This window comes from Martes martes (assembly GCF_963455335.1).
Source record: "Martes martes genome assembly, chromosome: 5".
Lineage (NCBI taxonomy): Eukaryota > Metazoa > Chordata > Mammalia > Carnivora > Mustelidae > Martes > Martes martes.
This window is the reverse complement of record NC_137892.1, coordinates 9,838,443-9,852,752: the sequence shown is the minus strand read 5'-3', so window position 1 is coordinate 9,852,752 and position 14,310 is coordinate 9,838,443.

Genomic DNA, 14,310 nt, shown 5'->3' with positions numbered 1-14,310 from the left:
ACCTCTGCATACTTAATAGACATATCCTCAGAGCCATGGACACCCCAACCTCAGGAGAATGCAATGGATCATAAGGGATAGTAGTGACTCTAAGACAGGCTGCCCTTTATAATCACCCAGGGTTTGTTTTCTATAAATCAGTTATTTAGAAATAATCAATTTTGGTTGTTTTTATTTTTTAAGTGGTTTATTTGCCTAATATTTAACTTCACAACATGCCATCAATTGGGGAGATGAACACCTATTTCCCAACTCCCCTTTAATGCCATAGTGGGTGGGTGCACAAACATTAACCCTTGGGCACTGCATGTAAGGAAGAAACATCGAGGAAGACCTTCATTTGAATAAAAAAACTCTCCACCTCATGGAGCTGAGCCAGCCTCTCAGTGCACTGCTTGGCTTCTTGCTTTAAGGCCTGCACCTCTCCCTTGAGGATGGAACACTGCTCCTTCAGCTGGAGGATTTCTGCCAAGGACTCCACATAGTTCAGTGCCTGGGTCTCCTGCACTACTTCCTCCCATTGCCCCTCTTCATTTCCTGCCACGACTTCGAAAACAAAGTGTTCAAACCACTGGCCTGTTTCACCTTCTACAGCATGGTGTAGTTTTCTCATGAGGAGGAGAGCTCCCCACAAAATGAATAATGCAGAGATAGCAGGCCACAAGGACCTTAGGCTGAAGGACATTGAAAGTGAGAAGAGACTCAAATGCTCCCTTCTCTGCAGAGGTGAAAAGCATGCAGTGGTAGATTTGGGGGTCAAGTTGGTGTGCCAGTGGCTTCTTAGTCCCGTGCTGTCCTGGGATGGAGGGCTCATGGTTTGGAGGCTCCCAGGTCTCCATGGCTGCACTGGACAAATAGGTGCAATGCTGAGCAGGTTTGCAGGTCTCCTAATCTGGTGCCAGATGGAAAGCCCAGTGTTTGAGTGCCCTGTCCTCTGGGGAGAAGGAAGGATCTGTGTCCATGGAAACATGCTGAACTCGCTGTCCTGGTGCCTTCTTGGCCTAGTGCAGAGCTGTTTTGTTGGTCTCCAGGTCCAAGGGAACGTGGTGAGCCTGCTGTCCAGGGGCCTGCTTGGCCTACTACAGACCTGATTTTGTGGTTTCCATGTCCATGGGCCCATAGTAAGCCAGCTGTGAAGCTGCCTCCTTGGCTGGACACAGAAGTGGATTGTCGGTCTCCAGGTCGAAGGGCACCAGGCATCCTGACGGCCAAAATGTCTGCTTATACCATGAGATAGCGCAGTTGTTGTTCTCCAGGTCCAAGGACACATGGGAAGCCTGTTGCCAAGGTGGCCACTTGGCCAAGCCAGGAGTTGAGTTGCTGTTCTCCCAGTCCAGGGGCACATGGTGAGCCTCCTCTCTAAGTGTCTGTTTGTCCTAGCCCAGATCTCATTTCTTGGGCTCAAGGTCCAAGGGTGTGCATTTAGCCCACTATCACGGTGCCTGCTTAAGCCACCAGACAGCTCAGTTTTCAGTCTCCAGGTCCAAGGGCACTTGGTGAGCCTTTTGTCAAGGTGCCCCCTTGCCCAGGCAAAGGGCTGAGTTGTTGGTCTCAGGGTTCTAGGGCACATGGTAAGCCACATGTCTAGAGGTCTGCTTGGCTTAGCCCAGAGCTCCTTTGTTGGTCTCCATGTCCACGGGCACATAGTGAGCCAGCTGTCCAGGTGCATGCTTGGCCTAATAGAGACCTGATGTTGTGGTTTCCAGGTCCATGGGCCCATGGTGAGCCAGCTGTGAAGTAGCCTGCTTGGCTTATCACAGAGCTGCATTGTTGGTCTCCAGGTCCAAGGGCACATGGTGGGCCCACTCTCATGTTGCCTGTTTGGCCAAGCAATGAGATGCATTGTTGGTTGCCAGGTCCAAGGGCACATGGTGAGCCTCAAGTCCAGTTGTCTGCTTGGCCTAGCCGAGAGCTCCTTTCTTGCGCTCAGTATCCAAGGGCCCATGGTGAGCCCACTCTCAAGGTGCCTGCTGAGCCTACCAGACAGCTCACTTGTTGGTCTCCAGGTCCATGGGCACATGGTGAGCCTGCTGTCAAGTTGCCTCTTTGGCCACACAAAGAGCTGATTTGTTGGTCTCAAGGACCAAGAACACATGTTGAGCCCAGTGTCAAGGTGCCTCCTCAGCCTACCAGACTGCTGAGCTGTGGCTCTCCAGGTCAATGGGCACGTAGTGAGCCCACGGTCATGGTGCCTGCTTGACCAAGCAAAGAGCTGAGTTGTTGGGGTCCAGGGCCAAGTGTACATGGGGAGCCCACTCTCAAGCTGCCTACTTAGCTTATCAGACAGCTCAGTTGTTGGTCTCCTGGTCCAAGAGCCCCTGGTGAGTGGGCTGTCCAGGTGCCTGCTTGGCCTAGGGGAGAGCTGAGTTTCTGTACACTGGGTACAAAGGCCCGTGGTAATGCTTCTGTTGAGTTGAATCACTTTCCTGATACAGTGCTGGGATACAGGAATCATGGTTTCATGGCACTTGGCAAACCTGTTCTCGGGGCTTACTGGCCTTGTGCTACATTGGGCTGGCCAACTTGAGGTGTGGAGGCTCCTTGCCCACCAAGTGTCTGTGTGACTCATCAGCCCAGTGTCAAATGGGATCAGAAGCCTCCCAGTCTCTGGGTTCTTGGCAGGTGCTCTGTTCTGAGGCCTGAATTTCTCTTTCTTAGGCTGTGTTTGAGGATTGATGGTCTGTAGGCTCTGGGTTAGCCAGGTTTCTGGGGAATTATTTTGTCCACTGATGAGCTGTTTCAGACAGTCCATGGACCGAGGGCCACTGTTGCAATGACTAACACTGCACACAGAGATGTGGTGATTCCTTTTCCCAGTACCTACTTGTTTCGTAAAATTCCCTTTCTGCCTGGTGTCTCCAGACATTCCCCAGGCTGTGCACATCTGGGTCTGCTGGATGTTCAGAGCATTCATGTGCCCCGTGCTGGGCCAGGGTGGAGGGCTCCAGAGTAGTAGTGTGCCCAGTGTTCCCTCAGGACGTGGACCCAGCTTTCCGGTACTGAACACGCCTGTGACCCCAGAGGTGTGGGGCCCAGCTGGCTGAGAATCCATGGTACTCTGGTAGTCAGTGTCCCACTCCCACGTACCAAATGAGAATGTCTCTCTGAGGACCTGGGCCAGCCTCCGAGTGCGAAATGGGTCGGCGAGTCACCGTGTACGGGTTCGGGGACTCTCCGGACCACAGAAGGGCACAAACGTAGGTGCTAACATGAAGGTGGTGTGCAGCGTATTGGAGAGAGGCCCAGGGCAGGAGGAGTGGGCAGGGGGCTTGTCATGGGCAGGGGCAGGGAACAGGACATAGAAGTCGAGGAAGAGCAGGAAGAGCTGTGAGCGAACCACCATCTCTCTCCTCACTGCAGCCTGGGCTGTTGCCAAGCTTTAATAACTGCCCTGGGACATCACAATGCCTTCTTCATGTGATGTCACCACCATGTGTTGTCACCAATGTGCGCTGGCCAATCACCAGGGATTTCTCAGATTGGCCTCATCCTGGTGACCAACCACCAGGCAGGTCAGCTGGCCAATTACTGATGGCTTTCTCAGTGACACCCCTGACTGATATCATCACCTGGAAACCATGTTTTAAAAGGAAAAGAGGTAAAAAGTCCTTTAATAAGAAAAATTAATATATGAGTTGTATTTAGACTGATGGGCATAGTGAGGCTGAACGATTCAAACACTACAAAGGTTAATCTGCCACACAGAGGCACCATTAATTAGAACACTGGCGTGGGTATTAATGAAAATATGGAGCATTAGACACCATGAAAGGTCACGGTTGGACTTATGTCAGACCACATGGCCATAGAAAATGCTACTCTCAGCTTGTCCATCGAAGCTTAGATAATAAGTGGAGAAAATGGCAGGCATTACGTTTAGGACATCTTCCCACAATAGACGTCCACCTGGAGCAGATGAAGTGGTGTCACCAGTAAGTACCTGCTTGCCTATATCCTAGTGGCATTCAGCTCTCATAGAAGGGGGACAACAAAATCCATCCTGTCACTGGGTTCATAGTCTTCATGTCGACCATCCAATCAGAAAATCCTGGGGGAAAGTCTTGCATTGTTCTCCTCCCTCAAATACAAGTTCATACTTATCGAATCATTCTGAACACTCAAGAAATCAATCAAAGGTTTGATCATATAACTGCTGCAAGGCTACAAGTAGAAACATGACCACCATTGGGAAGGCAGGAGGATGGAGATTTGAATCGGGTGTAGTATAGCTGATGATACCGTGGAGGGGAGGCAGTCTGCTTCAGGAAAATACCACAAAGTAATATAAACAGCTGGGTGAAAAGCAGAACTTTTTGAAGTCTGGATAATGAAGAGGTGGTACCTAGCTACAATGTTTTATTACTCAGCCACCAAAAGACTGACATCTTGTCATTTGTAAGGATGAGGATGGAACCAGAGGGTATTAATGCTAAGGGAAAGAAGTCAGTCACAGAAAGCCAAATGCCATATGATTTCTATCATAAGCGTAATATAAGAAACAAAACCAATGAACATAGAGGAAGGGGAGAAAAAAATAAAACAAGGGGAGAAAAAATAAAACAAGATGCATATAGAGAGGGAGGACAATCATAAGAGACTCAACAACTAGGGAACAAACTGAGGGTTTATGGAGAGGAGGTAAGCTGGGACATCGGGTAACTGGGTTGTGGGCATTACGGATGGCATTTGATGAAATGAGCACCACACATTATATCCAACTGATGCATCACTAAATTGCACCCCCGAAACTTGAAAAAAAAAAAAAGAATGTTTTCAGGGGCATTCCATAGCTCTTCCCCACCAGCACATAGGAAGTTCCCATACAGTAATTGTTGAACGAGTGAGCTGTCAGATGGAGCCGTCTCATCCCTGTGCAAATACACAGGTTCTAGAGCTCAGGGGAGAGAAGAAAATGAACAGAGAGTTACTCTCAAAAAAACAGGAGCAGAAAGGCTTCCCCCTGAGGACCATGAAGAGAAGAAGAGCATGTGGCCTGGGACTGAACACGAACCAAAAGGGCACACAGGAAAAAGCTGGCAACAGGTTCTGAAACAGAATCTGCAAAGAAGTGAACTAGAAGTAAATTACCACAGAAGTGAGGAGTGGGGTCTCCCCAAGAGACCAGTTAGTTACCTTTTGCCCCTAGAGTGGTGGAGTGGGGATGATTCCAGCTGAATTGCCTTTGGGTTTCTGTCACTCTCAGACAAACCCGTTCCTGTTATATATGTATACTTTCTGACTCCTTAAATTTTTTTTTTGAATCATAGTTGACACACGATATTTTGTTAATGTCAGATGAACATTATAATGATTGGACAAGTTTTTACCTTATACTGTAATGACCACAAGTGTAGCTATCATCCGTCACTAGAGACACTATTCCAATACAATCGACCATATTCCCTATGCTGTGCCTTTCATCCCTTATGACTTATTCAACCCACAATGGGAATACTGTGTCTCCTATTTCTTCCTTCACCTATTTCTTCCATGCCCCCCTCACCTTGCTTCTGAGAACCAGCTCTTTGTTATCTATATTGACATTCTGATTCTGCTTTTTGTTTGCTTGTTTGTTCATTTGTTTTGCTTTTCAGAATCCAGACAGGAGTGAAATCCTCCAGTGTTTGTCCATCATGTCTTACCTATTTCACTTTAGTGTATGCTGTCTGGGTCCATATTACATTGGTAATATGTCAGATCTAGAGTTCAGAATGACGATTCTCAAGGTTCTAGCAGGGCTCGAAAAAGGCATGGAAGATATTAGAGACACCCTCTCCGGAGCGATAAAAGCCCTTTCTAGAGAAATAAAAGAACTAAAATCTAACCAAGTCAAAATCAAAAAAGCTATTAATGAGGTGCAATCAAAAATGGAGGCTCTTACTGTTAGGATAAAGGAAGCAGAAGAAAGAATTAGTGATCTAGAAGACCAAATGACAGAGAATAAAGAATCTCAGCAAAGGAGAGACCAACAAATACTGGACCAGGAGGGGAGAATTCGAGAGTTAAGTGACACCATAAGACAAAACATTAGAATAATTGGGATTCCAGAAGAAGAAGAGAGACAGAGGGGAACAGAAGGTATATTGGAGAGAATTTCCATAATATGGCAAAGGGAACAAGCATCAAAATCCAGGAGGTGCAGAGAACCCCCCTCAAAATCAATAAGAATAGGTCCACACCCCATCACCTAATAGTAAAATTTACAAGTCTTAGCGACAAAGAGAAAATCCTGAATGCAGCCCGGGTAAAGAAGTCTATAACATACAAAGATAAAAAATATTCGATTGGCAGCGGACTTGTCCACAGAGACCCAGCAGGCCAGAAAGAACTGGCATGAGATATTCAGAGCACTAAACGAGAAAAACATGCAGCCAAGAATACTATATCCAGCTAAGCTATCACTGAAAATAGAAGGAGAGATAAAAAGCTTCCAGGACAAACAAAAATTGAAAGAATTTGAAAACACCAAAACAGCTCTACAGGAAATATTGAAAGGGGTCCTCTAAGCAAAGAGAGCCCCTAAAAGTAGTAGATCAGAAAGGAACAGAGACAATATACAGTAACAGCCACCTTATAGGCAATACAATGGCACTAAATTCATCTCTCTCAATAGTCACCCTGAATGTGAATGGGCTGAATGCCCTAATCAAAAGACACAGGGTACCAGAATGGATTAAAAAAACAAACAAACAAACAAACACCATCAATACGCTGCCTACAAGAAACTCATTTTAGACCCAAAGACACCTCCAGATTTAAAGTGAGGGGGTGGAAAACAATGTACCATGCTAATGGACATCAGAAGAAAGCTGGGGTGGCAATCCTTGTATCAGATCAATTAGATTTTAAGCCAAAGACTATAATAAGAGACGAGGAAGGACACTATATCATACTCAAAGTGTCTGTCCAACAGGAGGATCTAAGAATTTTAAATATCTATGCCCCTAACATGGGAGCAGCCAACTATATAAACCAATTAATAACAAAATCAAAGAAACACATCCACAATAATACAACAATAGTAGGGGACTTTAACACTCCCCTCACTGAAATGGACAGATCATCCAAGCAAAAGATCAACAAGGAAATAAAGGCCTTAAATGACACACTGGACCAGACGGACATCACAGATATACTCAGAACATTCCATCCCAAAGCAACAGAATATACATTCTTCTCTAGTGCACATGGAACATTCGCCAGAATAGATCACATCCTGGGTCATAAATCAGGTCTCAACCGGTATCAAAAGATTGGGACAATTCCCTGCATATTTTCAGACCACAATGCTCTGAAGCTAGAACTCAATCACAAGAGGAAATTTGGAAAGAACTCAAATACATGGAGACTAAACAGCATCCTTCTAAAGAATGAATGGGTCAACCAGGAAATTAAAGAAGAATTGAAAAACATCATGGAAACAAATGATAATGAAAACACAACGGTTCAAAATCTGTAGGACACAACAAAGGCAGTCCTGAGAGGAAAATATATAGCGGTACAAGCCTTTCTTAAGAAACAAGAAAGGTCTCAAATACACAACCTAACCCTACACCTAAAGGAGCTAGAGAAAGAACAACAAAGAAAGCCTAAACCCAGCAGGAGAAGAGAAACCATAAAGATCAGAGAAGAAATTAATGAAACAGAAACCAAACCAAAACAAACCAAAACAAACAAACAAAGAAACAAACAAAAACAATAGAGCAAATCAATGAGACCAGGAGCTGGTTCCTTGAAATAATTAGTAAGATTGGTAATCCCCTGGCCAGACTTATCAAAAAGAAAAGAGAAAGGTCCTAAATAAATAAAATCATGAATGAAAGAGGAGAGATCACAACCAACACCAAAGAAATACAAATAATTATAAGAACATATTATGAGCAAGTCCATGCCAGAAAATTTGACAATCTGGAAGAAATGGATTCATTCCTAGAGACATATAAACTACCACCACAACTGAACCAGGCAGAAATAGAAAACCTGAACAGACCCATAACCAGTAAGGAGACTGAAACAGTCATCAAACATCTCCAAACAAACAAAAGCCCAGGGCCAGACGGCTTCCCAGGGGAATTCTACCAAACATTTAAAGAAGAATTAATACCTATTGTCCTGAAACTGTTCCAAAAAATAGAAATGGAAGGAAAACTTCCAAGTTCATTTTATGAGGCCAGCATCACCTTGATCCCAAAACCAGACAAGGATCCCATCGAAAAAGAGATTTACAGACCAATATCCTTGATGATCACAGATGCGAAAATTCTCACCAAAATACTAGCCAATAGGATCCAACAGTACATTAAAAGGGTTATTCACCACGACCAAGTGGGATTTATTCCAGGGCTGCAAGGTTGGCTCAACATCCACAAATCAATCAACGTGATACAATACATTAATAAAAGAAAGAACAAGAACCATATGATACTCTCAATAGGTACTGAAAAAGCATTTGACAAAGTAGTGCATTCCTTCCTGATCAAAACTCTTCAAAGTGTAGGGATAGCGGGTACATACCTCAATATTATCAAAGCCATCTATGAAAAACCCACCGCAAATATCATTCTCAATGGAGAAAACCTGAGAGCTTTTTGGCTAAGGTAAGGAACATGGCAGGGATGTCCATTGTCACCACTGCTATTCAACATAGCACTAGAAGTCCTAGCCTTAGCAATCAGACAACAAAAAGAAATTAAAGGCATCCAAATATGCAAAGAAGAAACCAAACTATCACTCTTTGCAGATGATATGATCCTATATGTGGAAAACCCAAAAGACTCCACTCCAAAACTGCTAGAACTTGGACAGGGATTCAGAAAAGTGTCAGGATATAAAATCAATGCACAGAAATCAGTTGCATTTCTCTACACCAACAAGACAGAAGAAAGAGAAATTAAGGAGTCAATCCCATTTACAACTGCACCCAAAACCATAAGATACCTAGGAATAAATCTAACCAAAGAGGCAAAGAATCTATACTCAGAAAACTATAAAGTACTCATGAAAGAAATTGAGGAAGGAAGAAAGAAATGGAAAAATGTTCCATGCTCCTGGATTGGAAGAACAAATACTGTGAAAATGTCTATGCTACCTAAAGCAATCTATATATTTAATGCAATCCCTATCAAAATCCCATCCATTTTTTTCTATCATTTTTCCCTAAATTTTTTATTTATTTATTTCATTTCAGCGTAACAGAATTCATTGTTTATGCACCACACCCAGTGCTCCATGCAATACATGCCCTCCATAACACCCACCACCTGGCTCCCCCAACCTCCCACTCCCTGCCCCTTCAAAAACCTGATTGTTTTTTAGAGTCCATAGTCTCTCTTGGTTCATCTCCCTTTCCAATTTCCCTCAACTCCCTTCTCCTCTCCATCTCCCTATGTTCCCCATGTTATTTGTTATGCTCCACAAATAAGTGAAACCAAAGGATAATTGACTCTCTCTGCTTGACTAACTTCACTCAGTACAATCTCTTCCAGTCCCGTCCATGTTGCTACAAACGTTGGGTATTCATGCCTTCTGATGGAGGCATAATACTCCATAGAGTATATGGACCACATCTTCCTTACCCATTTGTCCGTTGAAGGGCGTCTTGGTTCTTTCCACAGTTTGGCGACCGTGGCCATTGCTGCTATAAACATTGGTGTACAGATGGCCCTTCTTTTCACTACTTCTGTATCTTTGGGGTAAATACCCAGTAGTGCAATTTAGGGTCATAAGGAAGCTCTATTTTTAATTTCTTTCAAAGAAATGGAACAAATAATCCTAAAATTTATATGGAACCAGAAAAGACCTCGAATAGCCAAAGGAATATTGAAAAAGAAAGCCAAATGTGGTGGCATCGCAATTCCGGACTTCAAGCTCTATTACAAAGCTGTCATCATCAAGACAGTATGGTACTGGAACAAAAACAGACACATAGATCAATGGAACAGAATAGAGAGCCCAGAAATAGACCCTCCACTCTATGGTCAACTAATCTTCGACAAAGCAGGAAGGCATGGCCAATGGAAAAAAGACAGCCTCTTCGACAAATGGTGCTGGGAAAACTGGACAGCCACATGCAGAAAAATGAAACTGGATCATTTCCTTACACCACACACGAAAATAGACTCAAAATGGATGAAGGACCTCAATGTGAGAAAGGAATCCATCAACATCTTTGAGGAGAGCACAGGCAGCAACTTCTTTGACCTCAGCTGCAGCAACTTCTTCCTAGGAATATCGCCAAAGGCAAGGGAAGCAAGGGAAGAAATGAACTATTGGGGTTTCCTCAAGATCAAAAGCTCTTGCACAGCAAAGGAAACAGTTAACAAAACCAAAAGACAACTGACAGAATGGGAGAAGATATTTGCAAACAACATATCAGATAAAGGGCTAGTATCCAAAATCTGTAAAGAGCTTAGCAAACTCAACACCCAAAGAACAAATAATCCAATCAAGAAATGGGCAGGGGTGAACCATGAGAGACTATGGACTCTGAAAAACAACCTGAGGGTTTTGAAGGGGCGGGGGGTGGGAGGGTGGGGGAACCAGGTGGTGGGTATTGGGGAGGGCACAGATTGCATGGAGCACTGGGTGTGGCGAAAAAACAATGAATACTGTTACGCTGAAAATAAATAAAAAATTTAATTAAAAAAAAAAAAAAAGAAATGGGCAGAGGACATGAACAGACATTTCTGCAAAGAAGACATCCAGATGGCCAACAGACACAAGAAAAAATGCTCCACATCACTCAGCATCAGGGAACTACAAATCAAAACCACAACGAGATACCACTTCACACCAGTCAGAATGGCTAAAATGAACAAGTCAGGAAATGACAGATGCTGGCGAGGATGTGGAGAAAGGGGAACCCTCCTACACTGCTGGTGGGAATGCATGCTGGTGCAACCACTCGGGAAAAGAGCATGGAGGTTCCTCAAAAAGTTGAAAAGAGAGCTACTCTATGACCCAGCAATTGCACTACTGGGTGTTTACCCTAAAGATACAAATGTAGTGACCCAAAGGGGCACGTGCACCCGAATGTTTGTAGCACCAATGTCCACAATAGCCAAACTATGGAAAGAACCTAGATGTCCATCAACAGATGAATGGATAAAGAAGCTGTGAGATATATATATATATATATATATAGCCATCAAAAGAAATGCAATCTTGTCATTTGTGATGATGTGGATGGAACTAGAGGGTATTATGCTTAGCGAAATAAGTCAATCAGAGAAAGACAACTATCATATGACCTCCCTGATATGAGGAAGTGGAGAGGCAATGTGGGGGGTTTGGGGGTTGGAAAAGAATAAATGAAACAAGATGGATCGGAGAGAGACAAACCATAAGAGACTCTTAGTCTCACAAAACAAACTGAGGGTTGCTGGGGGGAGGTGGGTCAGGAGAGGGTGGTGGGGTTATGGACATTAGGAAGGGTATGTGCTATGGTGGGTGCTGTGAAGTGTGTAAACCTGGCGATTCACAGACCTGTACCCCTGGGGCTAATAATACATTGTATGTTTATAAAAAGTTTTAAAAATTAAAAAAAATAAATGAAATTGATTCATTCGTAGAGTGATCTAGGAAGAAAAAGAATGCAGAAATTACTGCTATCCAAAATAAAAGAAATAACTAAAATGACAGTCCATGCATATACTAAACACATTAAAAATATTATGAATAACTTTGTGTGATTAAGTTGACAACTGTGATGAAGTGTGCACATTCCTTGAAATAAACTAGTTACCAATACCAACTCAAGAAAGAACGTTTCACTTTTGTCAAAGAATTAAAATCATAATTTAAAACCGTTCCAGTAAAGAAACCCCTTAAGCCCTAGATCACTTTTCTAGTGAATTCAACAAAGCATTTTAGGAGGAAATACTGGCATTCCCTTATATGCCCTTCTGGAAGGAGGAGGGAACACCACCCAGCTCATTTTATGAGTCCACCGTTATCCTGGTGCCAAGACCAGATAAAGACAGGACAGGAAAACTGCAGCCCTATCCCTAATGTCTATGGACTGAAAATACTTTATAAACCAACACATAACCCCACTCTAACTGTAAGGAAACTTCAGACAAACCCAAATGAAGGACACTCTACTAAATGCCTCAAAACTGTCAAGTTCATCAAAAATAAGAAAGGTCTGAACAGCTGTCATACTCTAGAGGAGCTTAAGGAAGATATAATGACTATATCTAATATTGTACTTGGGATGAGATCTGGGGATAGAAAAGGGACATTAGGTAAAAATCTGGTAATTACAGCCTTCAGTCAGTAACAATATATTAATCCTGGTTCATTTGTTGTGACAACTATATTACAGTATTTTAAGATGTTTATGGTACTCAGAAACTCTGTAAATGTCTTGTAACTTTCCTGTATATCTGAATCTATTCTAAAATAAACATTTAAAAATAAACGTTTATTTTTTAAAAAAAATCATTGTATTTACTATATGAAGACTAAAAAAAGAAAGCAACAAGGACATATGATCATTCCAAAGTTGCAAGAGAAGTATTTGACAAAATTCAACACCCATACCTGACAAAACACTACAAAACTAAAAAGACAATTCCTCAATTTAATACTAGACATCTACAAAAAGACTCTATAGCTAGATAATATCATATGTTATGGTGGAAGACTGTTTTCCTGCCTAAACTGAGGAACCAAAAAAATTAAGTCTCTTCATACCAATCTATTAAACAATATACTGGAGGTTCTAGCTAGTACATTAAAGTAAGAAAAGAAAAGGAAAATTGAACAGGTCAGAATGGAAGAAGAAAAGCTGACTTTATTCATAAAGGAAATGAATATGTACATAGAATATTCTGAGAAATCTACATTAGAGCTAAAAGTGTTTTTTAAAGAAAACTAGCAGTAAGTGAATTTAGTAAGATCAAAGATTAAAGGTCAATAAAAAAGTCTCAACTGTATTTCTACATATTAGCAATGATCAAATGGAACATGCAATAAAAATTACAATATCAACAAAAAACCATGGACATCTTACTAGAAAGTTCATTAAGGAAGATATGATGATATTGGCAAGAATAGCCATATAGTGTGATGGAAAAGAATGGAGTTCAGAAGTAGACCTATACAAATACGGTGAGCTGGTTTTTGACAAAGATTCCAGAAGGAAAACAGGCCCTATTTTCCCAACTGGCAAAAGAAACTCTTCACAGTCATTGGTATTGCAACAACTGGATATCTGTAAGGAAAAACAATAAACCCCTAACTTTACTTTATACCATACACAAAAATGAAACCACCTTGATCACAGGCCTATCATAGAAGGAAACATAGGATACTATTTTGGGGACTTTCAAATACTCAAATATTTCTTAGTTAAGGCACAGACATATAAGCTATGAAAGAGAAATCTTGTTGAATTAGACTTCATCATAACTAAAAATTTTTATTCCTCAAAAAAGAGTACTAAAGAAAATGAAAAGACAAGACAGATTTAGAGGAAATATCATAAAAGGACCTATATATTCGGAATATGGAAAGAACTCTTATAATTCCCTAGGTTGGCACGTAAAGAAATGCACAAAAGTTCACTTCACAAAAGAAATGGGAAATGATTACATGAGATGAGGCCCAATATCTTAGTCTTCAGGAAAATGCCAATGAAAACTACACTGAGATAACACTATATACCCAATAGAAAGGCTAATTTTTTTTTTTAATTGTCATTCAGTTACTAAGTTTTGGCCAGGGTGGGGAACAACTGGAGATCTCATGCATTGTTGGCGGGTATGCAAAATAGTACAAACAGCTTAGAATAATGTCTGACAGTTTATTTTAAAGGTACAGAAACACTTACTATATGATCCAGTAATTTAACTCTGTTGCATTTACCCAAAAGAGTGAAAACAGAAAAGACTTGCATGCAGACATTCACAGCAGTTTTCTCATAATAGCCCCAAAGTGTAAACATCTCAAATGTCTATTGACAGGCAAATGAAGAAGCTAACTGTGGTACATCCACAAATGGCATACTGCTTGGGTATAAAAAGGAACAAACTTCTGATATATGTAACATGGAAGAATCTCAGACCCATTCTACTGAGTCAAGGGAGACAGACGGAAAAAAAAAAAAAATCAGACCAAAGAAAGATATTTCCACTTGATAAAAGATAGAACTATCCTGAACTTCATGGACCTCACAATATAGGTTTAAAACTAATTGATTAACAAGAAGAAATTGACATGCCCACAACTGAAGTGAATAACACGACACAGCTCTCTTAGTGAGTGACAGAAGAAGAGGACAAAATATTAGGAAGGGACTGATGACTC